Source organism: Lithobates pipiens, unplaced genomic scaffold, assembly GCF_037356315.1.
Source record: "Lithobates pipiens isolate NorthernLeopardFrog02 unplaced genomic scaffold, aLitPip1_a1.2 Scaffold_18, whole genome shotgun sequence".
NCBI lineage: Eukaryota > Metazoa > Chordata > Amphibia > Anura > Ranidae > Lithobates > Lithobates pipiens.
Genome location: NW_027507758.1, coordinates 581,288,566 through 581,308,613, shown reverse-complemented (window position 1 = coordinate 581,308,613; position 20,048 = coordinate 581,288,566). Strand labels below are relative to the sequence as shown.

Below are 20,048 nucleotides of genomic sequence, written 5' to 3'. Positions count from 1 at the left end.
CGTGCGAACCGGTGCACGCAGACACGCAACATGAAAATAAATATGTAAACTGCAACTGGTGTTAGGGTAACTGTGGTTTTCTCATTGATAATAGCGGATGCCCAATACAGTTGGTTAATTTCATCTCATTGGATGACAAGCAGGGGTTCTAGCACTCACTTGGTTTCCCTCAAATGCCCACAATAAGAATAGGATTGTCTGGAGCTCGATTTTAGCTCAGTGCTCTAGATCATTGGTTCTCAACCCTGTGCTCAAATACCCACAACAGGCCATAATTGCAGATTTTCCTTTATCTTGCCCAGGTGCTTTAAATCACTCAATGGCTTGATATTTTGGACAGCTATTTTAGCTAAGATAAATTCCCAAAACATGTCCTGTCGAGGGTTCTTGAGTACTGAGGCTGAGAACCACTGTGCTAAAATGTAAAATGTAATACTTACCTCTCTAATTTTCCTTTCCTGGTGACTATCCGTGGCAGCATGCGCACAATCCATGCATATGCTACCATGAAGGCACGAGGAAAATAGCTTTGAGACAAATCACACCTTTTTTTGATTTGCCATGCCAATCAGCCTAGTTAAGCTGCAGCTGGGAAATCTGTTCCATGAAAATGAAAACACATAAAACATAAACTTTTCCTACAAATTTTATTGGTCAACAAAACAGGACTTGACAAAGAGCAAGGAAAGAAAAAAAAAAAACACATGTATGTTAATTTGAGAAACTAACAGAATTTGGTTTGGAGGTCTGACCATTTTGCAAAGGAAATTAATAGGAGTGTGCCCACACACATCTATTAAGGATTTTAACATTAGTCACATCTTGAGGAAGATTTTGCTAAATAATGCAGCACAGACAATTAAATCAAAGTGAAACAACCTACGACACACATTGACAACATCAAAAATATTTTTGTGGAAAATACCCCCCCCCCCCAAAAAAAATACAATAAACCAAAGTAAAAAAAACTTGCTCTAAAACACATCTGTTTTGCAAAGACAACAAAAAAAAATACAAAGCAAAAATACGTGTTCCAAAGTCTATAAGGACACCCAAATGTACTCTCTTGCCGGCCCCACACACACAATCTTGCCTCTTTGCTGGGCAAGGTAAAGAGCGCTATCTGCAAGCTTTATATAACATAGGTCTGCGTGCCAAGGAGGCAATTTAAACACATGTACAGTCCATGAAACGCACAAAGGCTCCTTTCACACTGGGGTGGTACAGGCACCGGCGGTAAAACGGCGCTATTTTTAGCACCGCTGTACCGTCGTTTTAGTGGCGGTATTTGGCCGCTAGAGGAGCGGTTTTACCCCCCTGCTAGCAGCCGAGAAAGGGTTAAAACCACCGACAAGCGCTGCTGCAGCGGCGCTTTGCGGGCGGTATAGCCACGCTTCCCCTTTCATTACATTGAAGGAGTGGTATAAACACTGCTCCTTCACCGCTCCAAAGATGCTGCTAGCAGGACTTTTTTTACCATCCTGCCAGTGCACCGCTCCAGTGTGAAAGCCCTCGGGGGTTTCACACTGGAGTGTGAGGAGCGTCTCTTTCAGGGCACTTTGCAGGTGCTATTTTTAGTGCTGTATTGCCTGCAAAGCGGCCCAGTGTGAAAGGGGTCAGAATGCAAGTCCACCCATTGTAGACATAGAACTTAAAAGTGGCTACACCTGTTAAGGATGTCCTTAAATTACTAACCCAAAAAACATACTCTCTGAGCATGCCCAGAAACATCCAAGTGCTGTTCACAAACAAAAAGAATACAATCACGATCACCACTCACACCACCAAAAACATCATCAGAAGCCTCCGAGACAGCACATCACCTAATGACATCATTCCCACAAAACTCCTGAAAGAATGTTCCGACATCTTGGCTCCTACTATTACTCATCTCGTAAATTAGTCGTTCAAAGAAGGGATTGTTCCGAACGCCCTCAAGCAAGGCATAGTCAAACCCCTCCTAAAGAAACCCAACCTCGACCCCAAAGACCCTAACCACCACAGACTGGTAACAAGCCTGAACACCATCTCCAAGATTATGGAGGAAGCAGTAGTACAACAACTACAACTCCATATGGACACACACAAACTCTTGGACCCACTTCAGTCAGGCTTCCGCCCAGGCCATGGCACAGAAACAGCACTTCTTAAAATATGGGACAACGCCCTTGAAGCAGCAGATGATAGACAATCATGTGTGCTGGTACTGCTGGACCTCAGTGCAGCTTTCGACACAGTGGACCACAATACTCTTCTCATCCGCCTCAAAGAAGTGGCAGGAGTCACAGATTCAGATCTACCATGGTTCGCTTCCTTCTTAAGAAATCATTCACAGACAGTGAAACTAGGAGCCTTCACCTCTGAAACTCAAGCAATTTCTTATGGAGTCCCTCAAGGATGACCCTTGTCACCCATGCTCTTCAACATCTACATCCGTCCACTCCTCAAAATCAGCAGCAAATCGGACCTAGGCTTCTACTCATACGCTGATGACACTCAATTCTATTTTTGCATCACCGGACAAAAAGACCAATATCAGGAACTAGAAAAATGCCTTACATTGATAGATGACTGGATGACCATAAGCTCCCTCAAACTCAATGGATCCAAAACAGAACTTCTTCTCAATGCAAACCGAAATTCAAAAACTAAGACCCCATGGACTCCACTCACCATCCTTGGACAGACCATCTCCCCAAGCACCAAAGCCAAAAGTCTCGGAGTCATCTTCGACTCAGAGATTTCAATGGTTGCACAATTAAGCACATCATCCAGCATGCTACAAAATTACAGATGGGACAAACACCCCCCCCCCCCCCGTGCCAGGGGGGCAAACAAAGAGCCTAACATGGGCAAAAGTTAGACAACAAATACCAGTGCAGTCTATGGGAACTGACTTGTTAATTTTGCTATCTAGTTATTGGCCCCAAAATGGGTATGGGGGCCCAGGGCCCACCCTAAGGGACATAAATCAATGTCACCAATTTGGACAACCCCAAAAACTAAATAAGGAGAAGTGCCATAAAAATGCAAAATTGCTGAAAAGCTAGTAACGGGGGGGGGGGGGGGGGGGGGCTTACTCTGCCTGTAAAGTGGTGCATCTGTACCATGTATCCAGAATTCTACTTCAAAGATGTACAGCTTTAGAGAAAAGTTACAAATCTACATTGCAGCTGAAAGGTTTAAAAAATAAAATAAAAAATAGCTTGCCCCCCCCCCCCCAATACAGGCAAGGTTATTTGGGTCTGTTAAGGCTTATAATGAGAACCCCCACATGAAAAATCCCACCCCAAATGGAAAAAACCCTAGAAAAACACACAGCAAGCCTTGCGGACAGGAGGGGCTTGAGCACACCAAAAGTCAACCACCTTGTTCCCGTATTCAGGGGGACAGGGGCCTCTTCCACACAACCCTAGGCTGGGGTTGTGGGGGGCTGCAGACAGGGGGCTTTACGGAATGTGGAGAGCCCCTTTAAACTAGTGGGTACAAGGTGCTTTGTGGTTGGTATTGGGCTAAGCCCAACATGCCCCAAAGGCGGCCACCTATGTTGAGTGCATGTGGCCTTGTATGGTTGAGGAGGGGGTTGCGCGATCATTGACCGATCGCTCTCCTAGCTGGCCCTGTTGTATGCTCTGAAAAAGGATGTGGTTTGTATTGGTGAAGGTGCTCCCAGCCTTTGGAGAATGGAGTGGAGTGTGGAGTTCCCCTTTAACCGCTTCAGCCCCGGAAGATTTTACCCCCTTCCTGACCAGAGCACTTTTTGTGATTCGGCACTGTGTCGCTTTAACTGACAATTGTGCGGTCGTGCGAGGTTGCACCCAAACAAAGTTGCCGTCCTTTTTTCCCCACAAATAGAACTTTCTTTTGGTGGTATTTGCACTATTACCAAAAAAAGTTTTACTTTTTGCTATAATTAATATCCCGCAAAAAAATATTAAATAATTTTTTTTTTCCTCAGTGTAAGCCGATATGTATTCTTCTACATATTTTTCGCATTAAAAAAAAAATCGCAATAAGTGGATATTAATTGGTTTTCACAAAAGTTATAGTGTCTACAAAATAGGGCATAGTTTTATGGCATTTTTATTATAAATTTTTTTTTTTTTACTGGTAATGGCAGCGATCTATGATTTTTATCATGACTGCATCATTATGGCAGACACGTCGGACAATTTTGACACAGTTTTGGGGCATTTTTACAGCGATCAGGGCTATGAAAATGCATTGATTATTGTAAAAATGTGACCGGCAGTGAAGGGGTTAACCACTAGGGGGCAATCAAAGGGTTAATGTGTTCCCTATTGTGTGTTCTAACTGAAGGGGGGAGGGGACTGTGCAGGGAAGATGACAGATCGCTGTTCATACTCTGTATGAACAGACGATCTGTCTGTTCTCCTCTCAGAGAATCGGAAACTGTGTGTTTAAACACACAGATCCCGCTTCTCTGTTTGCCCCGAGCGATTGCTGGAGCCCAGCGGTGATCACGACAACCGGGAACTTGCAACGGCTCCATGGGCGAGCAGGGGACGCCTGGCCACAGGGCGAAGCGACGGTACATAACTTCGATTTGCCCAGCCATGCCATTATTCTGCAGTACAACTACGGCGGATGGTCAGCAAGTGATTACGGGCAAATGTTAGCCGAATTAAATCATATGCATTAGAAGGGGGAGACAAGCGCATTGGAGTTCCCTTTTAAAAGCAAAAGCTAGACCAAGGAAATCATATGCATTAGAAGGGGAAGGTTAAATGCCCTTTTGGGAGGAGCTAGAGGAGCGAGAGTTTTTTTACATAATTTTAACAAGGAGCATGTCACATGTTGGCAACGTAACATGCTAACATGACCTGTGTGTAAATATCCTTAAAAAAAAAATACATAAAAGTGAACCAACGTAAAAAAAAAACCCATGCAATTGCATTTACGTTGCTTGACATTTACTAAGATTTTGGCCGCGCAGTGAACATACGCATTTGAACAAGCGCAACAGCGCAGTTCTAAACGTACTTGCAGGCATAGCAGGCTTGCTCTGAAAAAGTTACTTTCTCATTCTATTTTGGGCATATTTGTTACTTGGGCAGTTGTTACTAAACTTCCTCATATCACCCCATAATATTGACACCTCCATCTTCTGTTAGGGCTAAGTTCACATATGCGCGTTGTGTGCGGCCCGCGTTTGCGAGGGCACATCAGCCCATTTAAATGAATGTGCCTGCGTTTCCACAAAAAAAAAAAGATTCATGCATCTTTCCAAAAACGCTGCCGCAGGGAAATCGCATGGTCTCTTTGACCATGATAATAGTATAGGGCTGCTTTCACACTGATGTGCTGTGGTTTAACCACACGGCGGATGCAGTGCAGAGTACCTGCAGCTATAGACTTCTAATATATCCTGCTATTTTACCACCCCCAAACTTTTTGTGTGAATGGGCCCTAAAGGTGCCGCTGCCCAATGCAACTAAGGACTCATTGCTGCAAAAGTGATGTTTTGTGTATGTTAACAGGTGGTGAGGAGGCGATCTCCTGAATGCATGTAATTGCAACACGGTAGTACGGCAATTAGAGTTTTAAATCAGGTGTGAGGAGGCCACACTGTACTCCCTGTGCCCGAAGATCTTTGACTTCTTCCATGTTGTTCACGTAGATCTCCACCTCTTTAAGGTTGCCTACCCCTGGCCTAGAGACTAGAGGTGAGTCGTAGCAGTGACTCTTGGGTCTCAGATCCTTCATTTCCTAAAATTGCGAAGTAGGCCTGTGCAGGTTCTGAGGTTTCCACCTTTCGTCTCTACTCAAAGGCAGTTGCCAAGTTTTCCGCTTATCACAGCACCCCTGCAAGTGGGATCTTTTACTGGAAGAGAAAGGAATGGCCAGCCTTTGGCAGTGCCTTAGCATCTGCTTTCTGACTCCTGTTTGCTGTATGAAGCAACCGGACAAGACCCACCAAGGAGCACCAACGATGACATTGAGTATCCTCTGCTAAGCAGCAGCAAGAGCCTCAGCTCTCATCAGTCCCTGTGCCTACAGTGACTAGTAGTCTTTCTGGACTTGTTAGTTCAGCCATCCGGTCCTGGTCACCATGTATAGATGAGAAGTGCAGTAGCCTAAAGTGTGTGTGTAGGAACATATAAAGCCAGGGTGACGGCCACTGAGCCAGCAAAATGGAAGTCCATTTCTTTTTGTTTTGAGATTGTCACCCAACGCTTGAGATTATTAAGTCAAAGTTTTGTGTGAAATGCGTCAGTAAAAGGCCTGATGCGTTGTGAGCACTGTGAATAATTAGGTTATTTATACCCTGAAGAAAGTGGAGTGATCATCTCCATTTGTGACATTTAGATTGCAGAGGGACAGGAGAGCCCCAGGTTTGCCGGCACCCACAGCTGGTCGATGCAGATAGAAGTGCATGCATAGAAACGGTGCAAGCTTTCTTGGGAATGGGTCATTTAGGGTAGGTCCAGTATTTATTTCTCCACAGTTTTACTTTAACCCTTTCAAGACGACATTTTTTTTTAAAGTGTTATGTAAATACTAATATGCACATTGTCAGCTGGAAACATGAAACAAAAGAATACGAAGACAGCAGAGGACATAGAGAAGAAAAATTTTGTAATCCTAATAAAAAATCATATTTCTGCCATAAAGCATATATAACTAATGGCGGTGACTTAGAATGAAACTGCAATAGTGTGGCGACTAATGTGAAGATAACAGACGTGGGGGGGGACTAACTGTTACTGACACCCCACTTACATAAATACAGTGATCAGTGATAATATTATACACTATCACTGTACTAATGACACAGACATGGAAAGGGTTAACATCTAGTGTGTTCAAAGGGTTAAATGTGTGCCTAACTATGTGTAATGTGTGTAAAGTGTGCTGCTTTTACTAACAGACCTCTAAGTTTCAAAAACAGAGAGATCATTTTCTCTGTAGAGAGCTCTGTGTTAACTGTCAGTACAGAGCTCTGGGCTGTGAATGTACACAGTGGATCATCAGGTCCCGGCTGTGAATCATTGGCTGGGACTTGCTGACAAACTCGCGCTGTGTACAATGACAGTGGGTACTTGCGGGTGCTCCCCAACCCCAGAGGTAGGCAGTGATCTACAGGTGTGTCACTTTCCCTACACCACCCGCCCATCTGCAATACATTGGGGGCGGGTGGTCGGGAAGTGGGTAATCTATGAATTGTTCTTTATATATAAAACAGTAGACTGTGTTGGGTTGGGAAAAAACAATTATATCTAGGCTCCAAGTCATCTGAAAACCTATAATATCCAATATTTTAGACAGAAGAATTACAAACTTTCACAGCTCACCAGTTTAAAGATAAAGCCCATCTCTGAGCAGCAACTCCCCCCCAATTACAAATTTTCTATATCAGGATTTTTTAACACCCCGTTTTTACATACTGGAGCCTCTGGACACATAATTCTCCACTTATCTGGGAGTGTGGACCCGTGATCCACTGCTGTAGCCTTAGCCTGCTGGCTGGTCTTTTTGTCTCCCCTCATTGTGACATCATGGCATCACTGCTAGTGAAGGTCTTCAGGATCCTGTGAGCACCAAGCGATGGACATTGTTATCCAGTAGGAGGTGTACATATCACAAGACAGTCACGTGACTACGGTTCAGGTAAGTATATGGGGCTTTTAGGTATTTATGTCACTGCTAGGAAGAGTTGCCCTCTCTGAATGTCTTATCTTGTCACATCTTGAATTATCACCAAAACAAGCACATAGAGGAAATCTCTCAATAAGGACACTTGTTCCTGTAAAAACTAGAGCCTCACTACGGGCATCATATTCCCTCTCACCCACTCAAACCTATCCTGCAGAGCTTCTATTTTACCTTACCTCAATAAGCAAATTATACTTAGGTCAAGGTTCCTCACTGGCACTGTTCCAGGTTGCGGGTGACCACTAATTCAGTACTGCAAAGTGTCCCTTGTTGGCCACCCATCAAGGCATTTACATACCTCCTCTCAGGAGCCATCCCACTGCTTATATCAGGGCTGAGGGCTCGTGAAAGGAATACTAAGGCCGGCCAGCCCTTCCCACCAGCCATGATCTGCTTGCATTACATAGAGAAACGCAAAGACCCAGAGATGATGTAACCAAACCATAAAGCAAACAGAAGGTGCACCAGCCTAGTGCATTCCCCCTAGAAGATATCTTCTTAATGAAATCCAATAATAAGTGATATACTCACTAAGTAAAAGCTTGTCAGAATAGAAGCAGATTCAAAAACCTTGGTACATCACATCACACACAGGAACAAGGTCCGACAGGCTAACTCGTTTCAAGGATCGAGTCCACTTCCTCAGAGCCAAACCCTGATGTAATGAAACAGGTACAGGTTTTATTTAAAAACATTGTTCTTCCCTCCCCTCGATAAGAGGGGAGGGAAGAACCAGGAAAGGCAAAATATAAGCAGATTAAACTTCACCATAACTGCTTGCTCCCCAGAGGCTGTATATATGAGGCCTCTGCAGCAAGCCGTTATACCAGTAGCTGCAGGCATGATCCTGGCACGGGTTTCTTCAGCCAGCAATCGGCCAGCTTTACAGATGCCCAGTGTGACGGAACCTATCCCCCACACTCCGCTTGAGTGCTTCCGTCAGTATACCGCTTCCTAAGTCCTGGACGACGCCAATGGATCTGGCTATAGGAACCCCCAAGAACTAGACAACACCAGTCTTGGAGTACATCAGGAATAGCCTTTTATTTGAGATCTCCCACAAATATATACAGCAGGATGACTAAAACCTAACCTAATTAGCATGAGCTAATTATCTAAACATTAACCCAGACTAGTTGTCTGAGAGATAGACTTTTCAGGGTAAGACTTTGTGTCTCCTAGCTCACTGACTTACTATTCAATACACATTACCATAAACACGAACACAGGGTTAATTAGCACAAACAACAATGTGTGGAATATGCTTACAAGCCACACTAGACTCATTTCCACAACAGACAGGTGGCTGGAGTTGATGACATTAGCATCTAACAGTTTGTGTCCCAACAGTATGATTCAGTCACTATTGGTAATATGGCAAATACATATCCAGAGTCTGTGTGTCTTGGGGGGGGGGGACACGGACCTGAACCCAAGTAACACCACCTCAGGGGTCCCCAGGCATACAGCTCAAAAAGCACCGTTCCCCCGAATGCCAGGGCCCATAATCGGTGGGCAAGAGGCTTGCATTCAGTCCCCTCCAAAAGCCTTGGTCCCGGCTAGGTCTGTCACACCCAGAAAACATTTATTGTGCTCGAAAAGTCCCCCCAAGCACTGCCTGCCTCCATTTTCAGGATTCCCGTTCCATAGGGAAATGAATGAAGCCGGAAGTGATAAGGAATTTGTCATTATCGGTTTCAGTGCTGTCATATCCTGTCTTGTACAGCCAAGCAAGCACTGGTCAAGCACAATTTGTGTTTGATCAGATCCTTTAAAGGGCAGGGGAGACATCAAGGGTCTCAATAAAGAGTACCTGTCATGGCGTAAAGCTATCAGAAAGGGCTTAAGGGCTTATTCACTCCTTGAGCTTCCACTAAAGTTCAATGAAAAAAGTTTAAATAATGTAAATAAAATAAATAATTATATATATATATATATATATATATATATATATATATATATATTTTTTTTTTTTTTTTTTTTAAATACCCATATCCCCGTGTTCACACAGAAATGCAAATGAGCATGTAGGTTTGGCACACATATACAGAATAGATAAAATGTAGTGACTGCATATTCCAATGAATCATTATTTAAAAAGAAAAAACCCTGGACGTTTGATCATGTCTGGTGCTTGAAGAACATCAGCAGACATCTATCTGTAAAAGTAGAGAATTGCTATTTTAGAACAGTGACAAGGAAAAAGCTGTGTACAACCCGGATTGTGAGCGCTTCTTGTTCCAACTCTCTCTAAAAGACAATGATTGAAAATGACTATTTGCAGTTACAACTGCTCCATCTAGCGGCTCTTTCTGAGTTTGCAGCTTTTCACATAACGAAAAGACCACAAGGAGATGGGTTCTTGCAGTACACCTCATCGTACATTATATTCTGCTGCAGTAGCTCCATCTGCTGGTCACATGTATGTGTACACATTAGTGTAGATACTTCAGTAGAGCTTTCTAAGTAACTTCTCTGAATTCTCAGTGTAAAAAAGTGTTTGCTCTTATAGGAAGTTTACATACTGTGAATCCTGTAATATGCTACTATTGGGAAACAGCACAGGGTAGTGTGTGTACCCAGTGTTAGACTGGCAAATGTGTAATGTGGTGGTATGATAGAGGGGCTTGATGTAATATGCCAGTAGCAGAGGCAGGTACAGTGTAATATTGTGCTGGCACCCTGGCACGGTGTAATATGTTTGTATTAGATTGGAACAGTGTAACATGTTGGTACCATGGACTTGCAGATTGTAATCTGTTTCTATCAGAGCCTAACACAATGTAATACATTTGTATCATGGACTGGTGCAATGTAATATGCTGATATTTGTGGTTAGCTGGGTACAGTATGGTGATATCTTGAATTATTGCAATATACTATGCTGATATAAGTGATGAGATCAGTGTAATATGTTGCAATGAGTGAGGTGCATTGTGATGTGCTGGTATCAGATTCTGGCACAGTGTCATATGTGTGTTACGATAGCCCATATCTACAGAGGGCACATAGCACAGAGCTGTAATATGCTAATATCAGACTGGATTGGAGTGAGGACGTGTAATAAGCTGCTATCAGAGTGGATCAGAGTGAGAACCTGTAATATGCTGCTATCAGAGTGGATCAGAGTGAGGACCTGTAATATGCTGCTATCAGAGTGGATCAGAGTGAGGACCTGTAATATGCTGCTATCAAACTTGCTCAGAGTAAGGAACTGTAGTACATTGCCATTAAGATGTCACAGAGTAAAGATCTATAGCATTCTGCCATCAGTCTGGCACTGAGTAAGGACATGTAGTGCAATATATTAGCCTGGCACAGAGGAAGGACCTGTAATATTAGGCTGGCACATAATTCTGTCATTCAGGTAGAACAGACTAAGGACCTATAATATTCTGCCATCAGACCACACACTTGCTGTGTCCAATATAAGGGGCTCTCACCATTCCTGTGCTGGGTTCCTGGCTCTGCACAACTGCTGTGCTCATTATGAGGGATTGCCACCATCTCTGTTCTGAGTTCTTGGGTCTGAACAACTACTGTGCCCATTATGAGGTGTTCTCACCATCCCTGTGCTGAGTTCCTGGATCTGAACACCTACTGTGCTCATTATGAGGGGTTACCACCATCCCTGTGCTGAGTTACCAGGTCTCCATATGTGCTGTGCCCATTATGAGGGGTTCCGACTATCTCTGTGCTGAGTTCCCAGGTCTGTATACCTGTTGTGCCCAATATAAGGGGTTCCGTCATCCTTTTGCTGAGTTCCCGGGTCTGCATTTGTGCTCTGCCCATTATGAGGGGTTTCCATCATCCCTGTGCTGAGTTCCCAGGACTCCATACGTGATGTGCCCATTATGAGGGGTTTCCATCATCCCTGTGCTGAGTTCCCAGGACTCCATACGTGATGTGCCCATTATGAGGGGTTCCCACTATCTCTGTGCTGAGTTCCCAGGTCTGTACACCTGGTGTGCCCATTATAAGGGGTTTCTGCCATCCTTGTGCTGAGTTCCTGGGTCTGCATATGTGCTCTGCCCATTATGAGGGGTTAATTTTGTTTATTGAAAATCTTACAAACAACAACTTATATACAATAAAACCATAATAAATAAATAAAACATATTTACAAAATAATTGAATATGACTATACAAACCAGAAAGAACAAGAACAAAATAAACAGTGCAAAACAAATTGCGCATTACATAATACCTACGGGAGAGCCAGACTAAGGAACATCACCGTCACCATGCATGTAGCCTTTTATCAAAATTGTATTGGATCTGAAAATCTAAGGGAGTGAAAGAAGAATACAAAGAAAGCCGCACACCCCGAGATCAACAGGCAGCCGCTACAGAGCCCTGATATTCCTCCACGCCTTTATCCAGGCCTCCTGCTGCCACCTGTCTTTCTCAAGACCCCGAATCTTCCCAACCTCACCCAGAATGTTCTGCACCACCACTTCCACAGGGAGGATTTTACCCCGTAAGGATACCTGACACCGTGCACTCCACGTGAAATAACGGACTACTAAACTAACTAAAAAAAGTGTTTCCAAATCATAATCCCGACGAGTCTGGAAAGCCCCATACACCCACTCTGCATAACTCATATGGGGGAGGAAGGGTATACTCAGAGCCCTCCCCACCCTCTTGTACACCTCTATATTAAAAGGGCACTGAAGTAGAAAGTGATCCATGGACTCCACCACTCCTCCACACTCCACTCTCGGGCAGCCCCGATCACTCATGGAAAGAAACTTCAAGTTGCCCTTCACATATAGTTTTCCATGAAAGGCAAGCCAAGCCTGATCCCTAAACTTCATTGGGATTCTCTCCAAATTAATCAACCGCAAACCCACCCCCAAAACCAGGCTTGGGCAATCCCTCAAGGCCAGTGGCTCGCAAAAAACAGAGCTCATGATCCGCTTCTCAAGAAGTTTCCTTGGAAGAGATCTGACTTCTCCTGCCGTTACTTGCCACTGCCGAAGCATTTTCAAACACGGGGCAACATAAGCCGGGAGCTTATCATGCTTGACCCTCAGGCTTTTCACTGGCCCACCATTTTCCCAGTCTCGCAGAAAGGGTCTAAACCAGGACTGGAAAATACCAACCCACCCAGGCGGTCTCTCTGCCAACATGTTACCAAGATTGTACTTCACAAACTTCAGAGAGAAAAAGACTACAGGGTTGATCATCCCTAGACCATCCTCCCGCCTAGAAAGGTAAGTCACATTCCTTTTGACAAGGTTTATTCTGTTCCCCCATAACAGCTGGAAGAAACAAGTATAGACCCTGGTATAGAGAGAAGCTGGCAAAACGCAAACAAAACTGACATATAGAAAAATCGGAATCAGGTAAGTCTTGATCAGATCAACCTTTTCCCTCAAGGAAAGCTGCCAACCTTTCCTGCTTGCCACCTTGGCATCAGCATTCTCCAGCCTGTTCACCCAATTTGCATGACCATAGTCACCTGGGCCAAATTCAATGCCTAGAACTAAAATTTTTTGCTGGGGCTCCGGGAAGTCATCCGGGAGAACAAAGCTCTCACCTTCCACGCCCATCCAGAAAGCTTCACACTTGTCCTGGTTGACCTTTGAACCTGATGCCTCTGAATACTGTGTTATCACTGAGACCACCTCCTGCGCCTCCCCAGTCCCAGAGACAAAAACAGAAACATCATCAGCATAGGCCACAACTTTCAAAGGAGGCTCACCAGCGATGCCCAAAGGTACCCCACACAATGGCCCATTCTCCAGCCTTTTGATGAAGGGGTCAATTGCAAATGCATATAACAGAGGACTCAATGGGCACCCCTGACGCACACCCGAGCCGACCACAAAGGGTTGCCCGACCCAACCATTAACTAGCGGAAAGCTTTCAGCCCCTTTGTACAAAATCTTGAGCCAATCAATGAAACCCCCCTCCAGGCCATATCTGCCAAGAAGGAGCCATAAGTACTCATGATTAACCCGATCAAAGGCCTTAGCCCAATGTCAGAAAAAATGTACCCCAACCAGCAGCCCTATAACGCTCCAAGGCCTCCTGGACGGCTAACACTGCTGAGAAAGTGCTTCTACCTTGGACCGAACAGTGCTGGTGGTGGGATAACAAACTGCCTGCCACTGGCGATAATCGCCAGAAAAAAATCTTTGCCAGTATCTTTCTATCGACATTAAGAAGGCTAATGGGGCGCCAATTCTCAATCATCGAAGGATCTTTACCCTTTGACAGAAGGATCACTGCAGATTGCCTCATGGAGGGAGGGAGAGAACCCTCATACAAACAGCTATTAAAAACCTCCGCAAGGTAGGGAGCCAGGATCGTCTTAAAACATTTATAAAACTCAGCTGTCAACCCATCTGGCCCTGGCGTTTTCTTGATGGCCAGTTTATCAATAGCCTGGACTACCTCATCTGCAGTGATTTCATCTGTCAAATTCATCAAAGGAACATTACTTTCCAGTCCTGGTGTAGAGTCCAAAAAACCCAACATCCTTGTCCGATCAAGGTTCCTTCCTCCCAGGAGATCGGCATAGTGTGACCTGACCACCTCCAGGATCCCTGACCTAGACTTCGTCAGAGAGCCCGTACTGTCCTTCAGGCCATGGACCGTCTTAACTGCTACGCTCTGTTTACAGTTCTGGTAAGGGTCAGGCGAATGGTATTTCCCGTAATCCCTCTCCTGAACCAAAGAGGCGTGCCGGTCATATTCATGTCTCCTAAGGAGGAGCTTCACCTCAGAGATCGCCCACAATCTCCTCCATTCGAAACAAGGCGGTCAAGTTTCCTCCGCAAACGCTGGTAGGTGATATACTTATCTTGCTGCTTCTTTCTTCCTATGGCCTTGAAAAGCCTAACAGTCCGCTGTTTTACAAGCTCCCACCATTCTGACTTGCTGTTGCAAAAGTCTAGGATCGTTACCTGTGCTTGAAAAAAGTCCTCAAAGGATTGTCTTACTCTCTCGTCTTCCAGGAGGGCCGAATTCAATCTCCAGATACCCCTCCCCCTAGGTGGCATGTCTGAGGCATTCAGAGTCACAGATAGAATACAGTGGTCAGAAAACTCCACTGCCCGACACACAGGTGCCGAAAAAGCAGAGTCTCCCTTTAAAAAAAACCTATCTATCCTACTCTGACTACTATCTCTCTGAAAAGTGAACCCCGTGCTGTCTGGGCAACGCTTAATGTGCGCATCTACCAGACCTGCTTCCCTAACTATCGCATTGAGAAAAAGGGTGTCATAGCCCAGCTTATCTCTGAAACCTCTCCTGTCTTTAGACCTAGTAATGGTGTTAAAATCACCTCCAAAGATAACCTGCTGGGCCGTAAAAAGAAAAGGCTTAATCTTTGTAAAGAGGCATTTCCTGTCCCACTTCGTCTGGGGACCATAGATGTTAATCAGGCGCAAGTCCTGCCCCCTTACAGAGACGTCCAAGACCATGCATCTCCCAATCTCTACCTCAATTACCCGCCGGCACGTTACCATACCAGAAAAAAGGACTGCAACCCCGCTGTAAGGCTTGGCCGCAAGAGACCAAAATAAAGGACCACGTCTCCACTCCTTCTTTGCCAGATGTATATCGGCCAGACTACTCAGATGGGTCTCTTGTAAAAACAAAATGTCAGCATCAAACTCGCTGAGCAAAAATAAGGCCATATGACGAGCGCTTACTGATCTCAAGCTGGCAACATTAATGGTTGCCACTTTTAACGGAGTGGGAACTGCCATTAGGGTAATTGAGGCAGACGTTTCTTAGCCTGACTACTCCCTCTCCCTGGAGAACCAGCACGCTTTGTTGCGCCCTGGCACTCATCATCCATGGAGGACGCTGAACTGAACGAGTCCCAATCATCATCATCGTCCGACAGGACCTTAAACTTATTTTTCAAAGACAAAACTTCAGGATTGAAGGGAACTGAACCCCTTTTTTTCCTTATTTTGCCCCTCCTCCTCCTATCCTCCAACCACTCCATATCATTTTTGGATAAACCACAACCAGCCTCCCCACACCTATCCTCCCCTTCAACCCCCTCCCCCCCACTCTCCCTTCCCTTATCTACCACCAGGCCAGCCTCCCCACTATTTTCCCCACTCCTCTGCACCCCACGATCTGCAATAGAAACCCTGCAGCGTCGGGGGAGGGGGACTGGCACTAGAGGTCGACCGATATATCGGCCGATATTTGCCGTTTTTTAAATAATCGGCATCGGCCGATTTGTGCTGATAAAAAGCCGATTTAGAACTACAGCGGGACTTTGAAATGACTTCTGTATAGAAGTCAGTCTAAGTTGACTGAGTCGTCATAGCAACCCTTTCCTCCTCTCTGGGCAGACTGCCAAGAAAAGAACAGAAAGATACAATGTTTACACTTGAATGAATGAAGTCATCTCTGTGTGTAGAAGTTCTCAGTTTAACCATTTAAAGACTAAATCTTTTCTGACACTTGTTGCTTACAAGTAAAAATCCTGTATTTTCTGCCAGAAAATCACTTAGACCCCCCAAAAATGATATATATTTTTTTAGCAGAGATCCAAGGGAATAAAATAGCGGTTGTTGCAATATTTTATGTCACACGGCATTTGCACAGAGGTCTTTCAAATGCATTTTTTTGGGAAAAAAATACACCATTTAAAAAATAAAAATAAAATAAAAACAGTAAAGTTAGCCCATATTTTTTTTGTCCAAAAGTTTTGACTACCTGTTTTTATTTAATATATATATATATATATTTTTTTTTTATCTAAATCATACATACAAGTAAACTGATTGGAGGTTTGTTTTGTTTAATAAATGTTTAAGTGTAAGAAATTTTCTGTATCACTTATGAAGGCCGCTAACACACTGGAGCGGGCAGGCGTTGATGGTAAAACGCAAGTTTTAGCGGCTCTTTACCATCATTTTAGCGGTGCTATTTGGCTGCTAGTGGGGCACATATAACCCAGCTAGCGGCCAAGGAAGAGGTTAAATGCGCCCATGAAGCACCGCTGCCAAATCGCATTGCATGCGCTTCGGCAGTGGTGCCCATTCATATCAATGGGCAGGAGTGGTGGAGGAGCGGTATACACCACTCCAAACGTGCTGCTTGCAGGACTTTTTTTTAAGATCCTGCCAGCGCATCGCCTCAGTGTGAAAGCACTCTGTCTTTCACACAGACTGCAGGGGAGCCATTTTGCAGGCACTTTACAGGCTCTATTTTTAGCCCAAAAGCGCCTTAAAACGCCCCAGTGGGAAAGGTGTGTTAGATCAAGGGGGATTAAAAATAAATAAATAAATAAAATAAAATCGGCCTAACATATCGGCCCTAAAAAATCGGCATCATATATCGGCTATCGGCCACCATGATTTCTAAATATCGGCATCGGCATCGGCCAGAGAAAAACCCATATCGGTCGACCTCTAACTGGCACCACACCTGATGCACCAGCCTCAGCACCTCTTGCTGCCTCTGCAATTTTAGAAGACACAGAAGGATTGGACACATTCTTGGCAACTGAAACTTTACATACAGACTGGGAAGACACAGGCACACTAGGTACACGCACAGACTGGGGAGACACAGACACATTGGGTATTGGCACAGACTGGGGAGACACAGACACATTGGGTATTGGCACAGACTGGGGCAGCACAGACTGGGGAGACACAGACACATTGGGTATTGGCACAGACTGGGGAGATACAGACACATTGGGTATTGGCACAGACTGGGGAGACACAGACACATTGGGTATGGGCACAGACTGGGGAGACACATTGGGTATTGGCACAGACTCAGATGGAATCACAGGTCCTCCAGCTGATGAGCTCTGTGCACCCTCCATGTCCAGACGGAAAAACTCCCTCATGAGCTCAGGCTTGTTGTGCATTGCCTCAGGACACTGACTATAAGGATGTCCCACTGCATTGCACAGATTACACCTGATGATATTACAGTTCTTTGCCAAATGTCCTATACCCTGACACAGAGAGCACTTCATTACTGGACAGGAGGATGCAAGATGCCCTTTATCTCCACATTTATTGCAGAGCTTTGGCTGGCCCGGGTAGAAGATGGTCAGCCTGTCCCTCCCCAGGAAAGCTGAGGATGGCAGATGTTGGACAACATTGTCAATAACCTTTAGTTTCAGCTGCACAGACCATCCCCCTGTCCATATTCCCCGATCATCCAAAATTTTTCTTAGGGGGCTCAGGACGTCCCCATACCTCCTCAACCATACAGTCAGATCCCCTTGGGGTATGGATTCATTGCGCACAAGTATTGTCACCATTTTAATGAGGGGCTGGCGCGATATAAGCTTGGGGATGAGCCCTTTCCAGTCCGGCAGGCCCCTACACACATGTTCAAACTTCTCCCAAAATATGTCCAAAGACTCCGGACGAATAAAGGACAAATCATATTCATAGGAACCTGCCGGACTGATCAGGGCGAAGATATCTGCAGGCCTAAACCCCATCTGCAGGATTTTATCCACCACTGTCCTCCTATGTGGGGGGTTTCCATCACCTTCCCATTTCAATTGTACAACATTCCTCCTTTTAAACAGGGAGGAAGATAGAACATCCCCATGCTCCTTCCCTGCTTGTTCCCCCTTCCCAGATCCTGTGGCAGCAACACCAGCATAAGTTTTTCTTCCACCACCAGCTTTTGCAGTCTTGTCCTCAGATACATTCAAACCTGCTGGCAGAGAGTCTGAATCAGCTGGGATAGCAGTCTTATGATTAGCAGGACCCACCCCCTCCCCCGAACACTCTGCTTCAATCCTGGGAGCCATCACAGTCTTGGCTGCTGCAGACTCCTGGAGAGCTGTAGTACTACTACTCCCAGCATCTCCTCCACCATACACAGGAACAGTCGCTGTGCCTGGTCCAGGCAAAGTCACTGTATTGTCCATGGACCTCTCTGCAGACTGAAGCTGACAGTTATTAGCAGATGTTATTGCTTGCTGTACATTGTCTATGGGTCTGGGCTGACTGTCTGTAGTACTACAACCCTCAGCAGGCCCATTGTTATTAAAGATACCACCATCCTGCACACACACAGTACCTGCACCTGCTCTCTCCACAGGTCTTTCTTCCACAGGGCTAGGAACGGTGTCCATCTTCTCCTCACCTTCCTGGGGAGCTGCATTAGGACTGGTCTCCAGTTTGTTGATCAAATCCAACATGTCAGAACCTTCATCCTCCGGCTCAGATGTTCCACATTGCTGGGGAGGGAAGGGGACAGAGGCCTCCGCCATTGAGGGCTCAGCAGGTGTCTGAGATGTTGAACAGCTGGGCTCATCCTCCGGGCCCACTTTCTCACTCTCTGCTTGCATCTCCTCGCTCTCCATGCAGGAAGAGGCTCCTTTCCTCATTTGGTTAAATCGCTCCTCATTTTTATATTTCTCTTTAAATGCTCCACTATTCTCCTTCAGAGAACTCACCAATTCCTTCTGCTTCCGCAGAGCTTGTTCCAGGTCCTTCAATTCAGGCCTCAGAGCCGGTCTTTTCTTACTGAAGACTTTGGCACAAATCTGCTTTTTCTTTTTAAATTCAGATTTCAAAGCTCCCAACTTCTCCTCTTCCTTCTCAATCCGCTTCAGTGTTTCCACAATCCTCCGTCTAAAGGCAGACAGAGATTCATCCTTCCTTGGGCCAGGCCCAGAATCTTCCACAGGTTGAGGCCTATCCAGGGGGCCCCCGCCAGGGTCCTCCCCAGGATCCAGCATCCTTCCTGTGGCAGAGGAGTAACTCTAGCCCCTGGTCTCTGGAAGCACAGGAGCAAAGGGACTAGCAACCTCTCACGGAGTGGAATGGCAGTTTCCCACCATCCCTGTGCTGAGTTCCCGGGACTGCATATGTCCTGTGCCCATTATGAGAGGTTCCCACTATCCATGTGCTGAATTCCCAGGTTTCCATACATGCTGTGCCCATTATGAGGGGTTTCTACCATTTCTGTGCAGAGTTCCCAGGTCGGTGCACGTTCTGTGCCCATTATGAGGGTTCTCAGGTTAAATGCTGGTTTTGGCACATAGTAAAAACTTGTATTGTATACCTATAAAGCTGGCACATAGTAAAGACCTGTAGTGTATACCTTTATACATTTCCATTTGTCTGGCACAGGGTGAGGACCAACAACATTCTTCCATAAGACTGCCACAAAGTGAGGACCTGTAATATGTTGCTGTCAGACTGGTACAGTGAGACCTGTTCCCTGTTGAAGCCTGCATCCCCATCAGGCTTGCGTTGAAGACCCATAGTGACCCCTAGCAATCTGTCAATAGGTTGACACTGAGTGAGGACATTTAATATGTTGCTATCAGGCTGGGAAAGTGAAAACTTGTCGTACATCCCCATCAGGCTGGCAGTGAGGAACCATAGCATTCAGCTATCAGG

The 20,048-nt window shown here is 45.3% G+C and overlaps 1 protein-coding gene across 4 annotated transcripts in view; it reads left to right on the top strand.

The window, feature by feature from the left end:
* MAPRE3 (microtubule associated protein RP/EB family member 3) overlaps positions 1-20,048 on the top strand; it is a 170,416-nt gene that overhangs the window by 89,034 nt on the left and 61,334 nt on the right. The window lies entirely within an intron of this gene.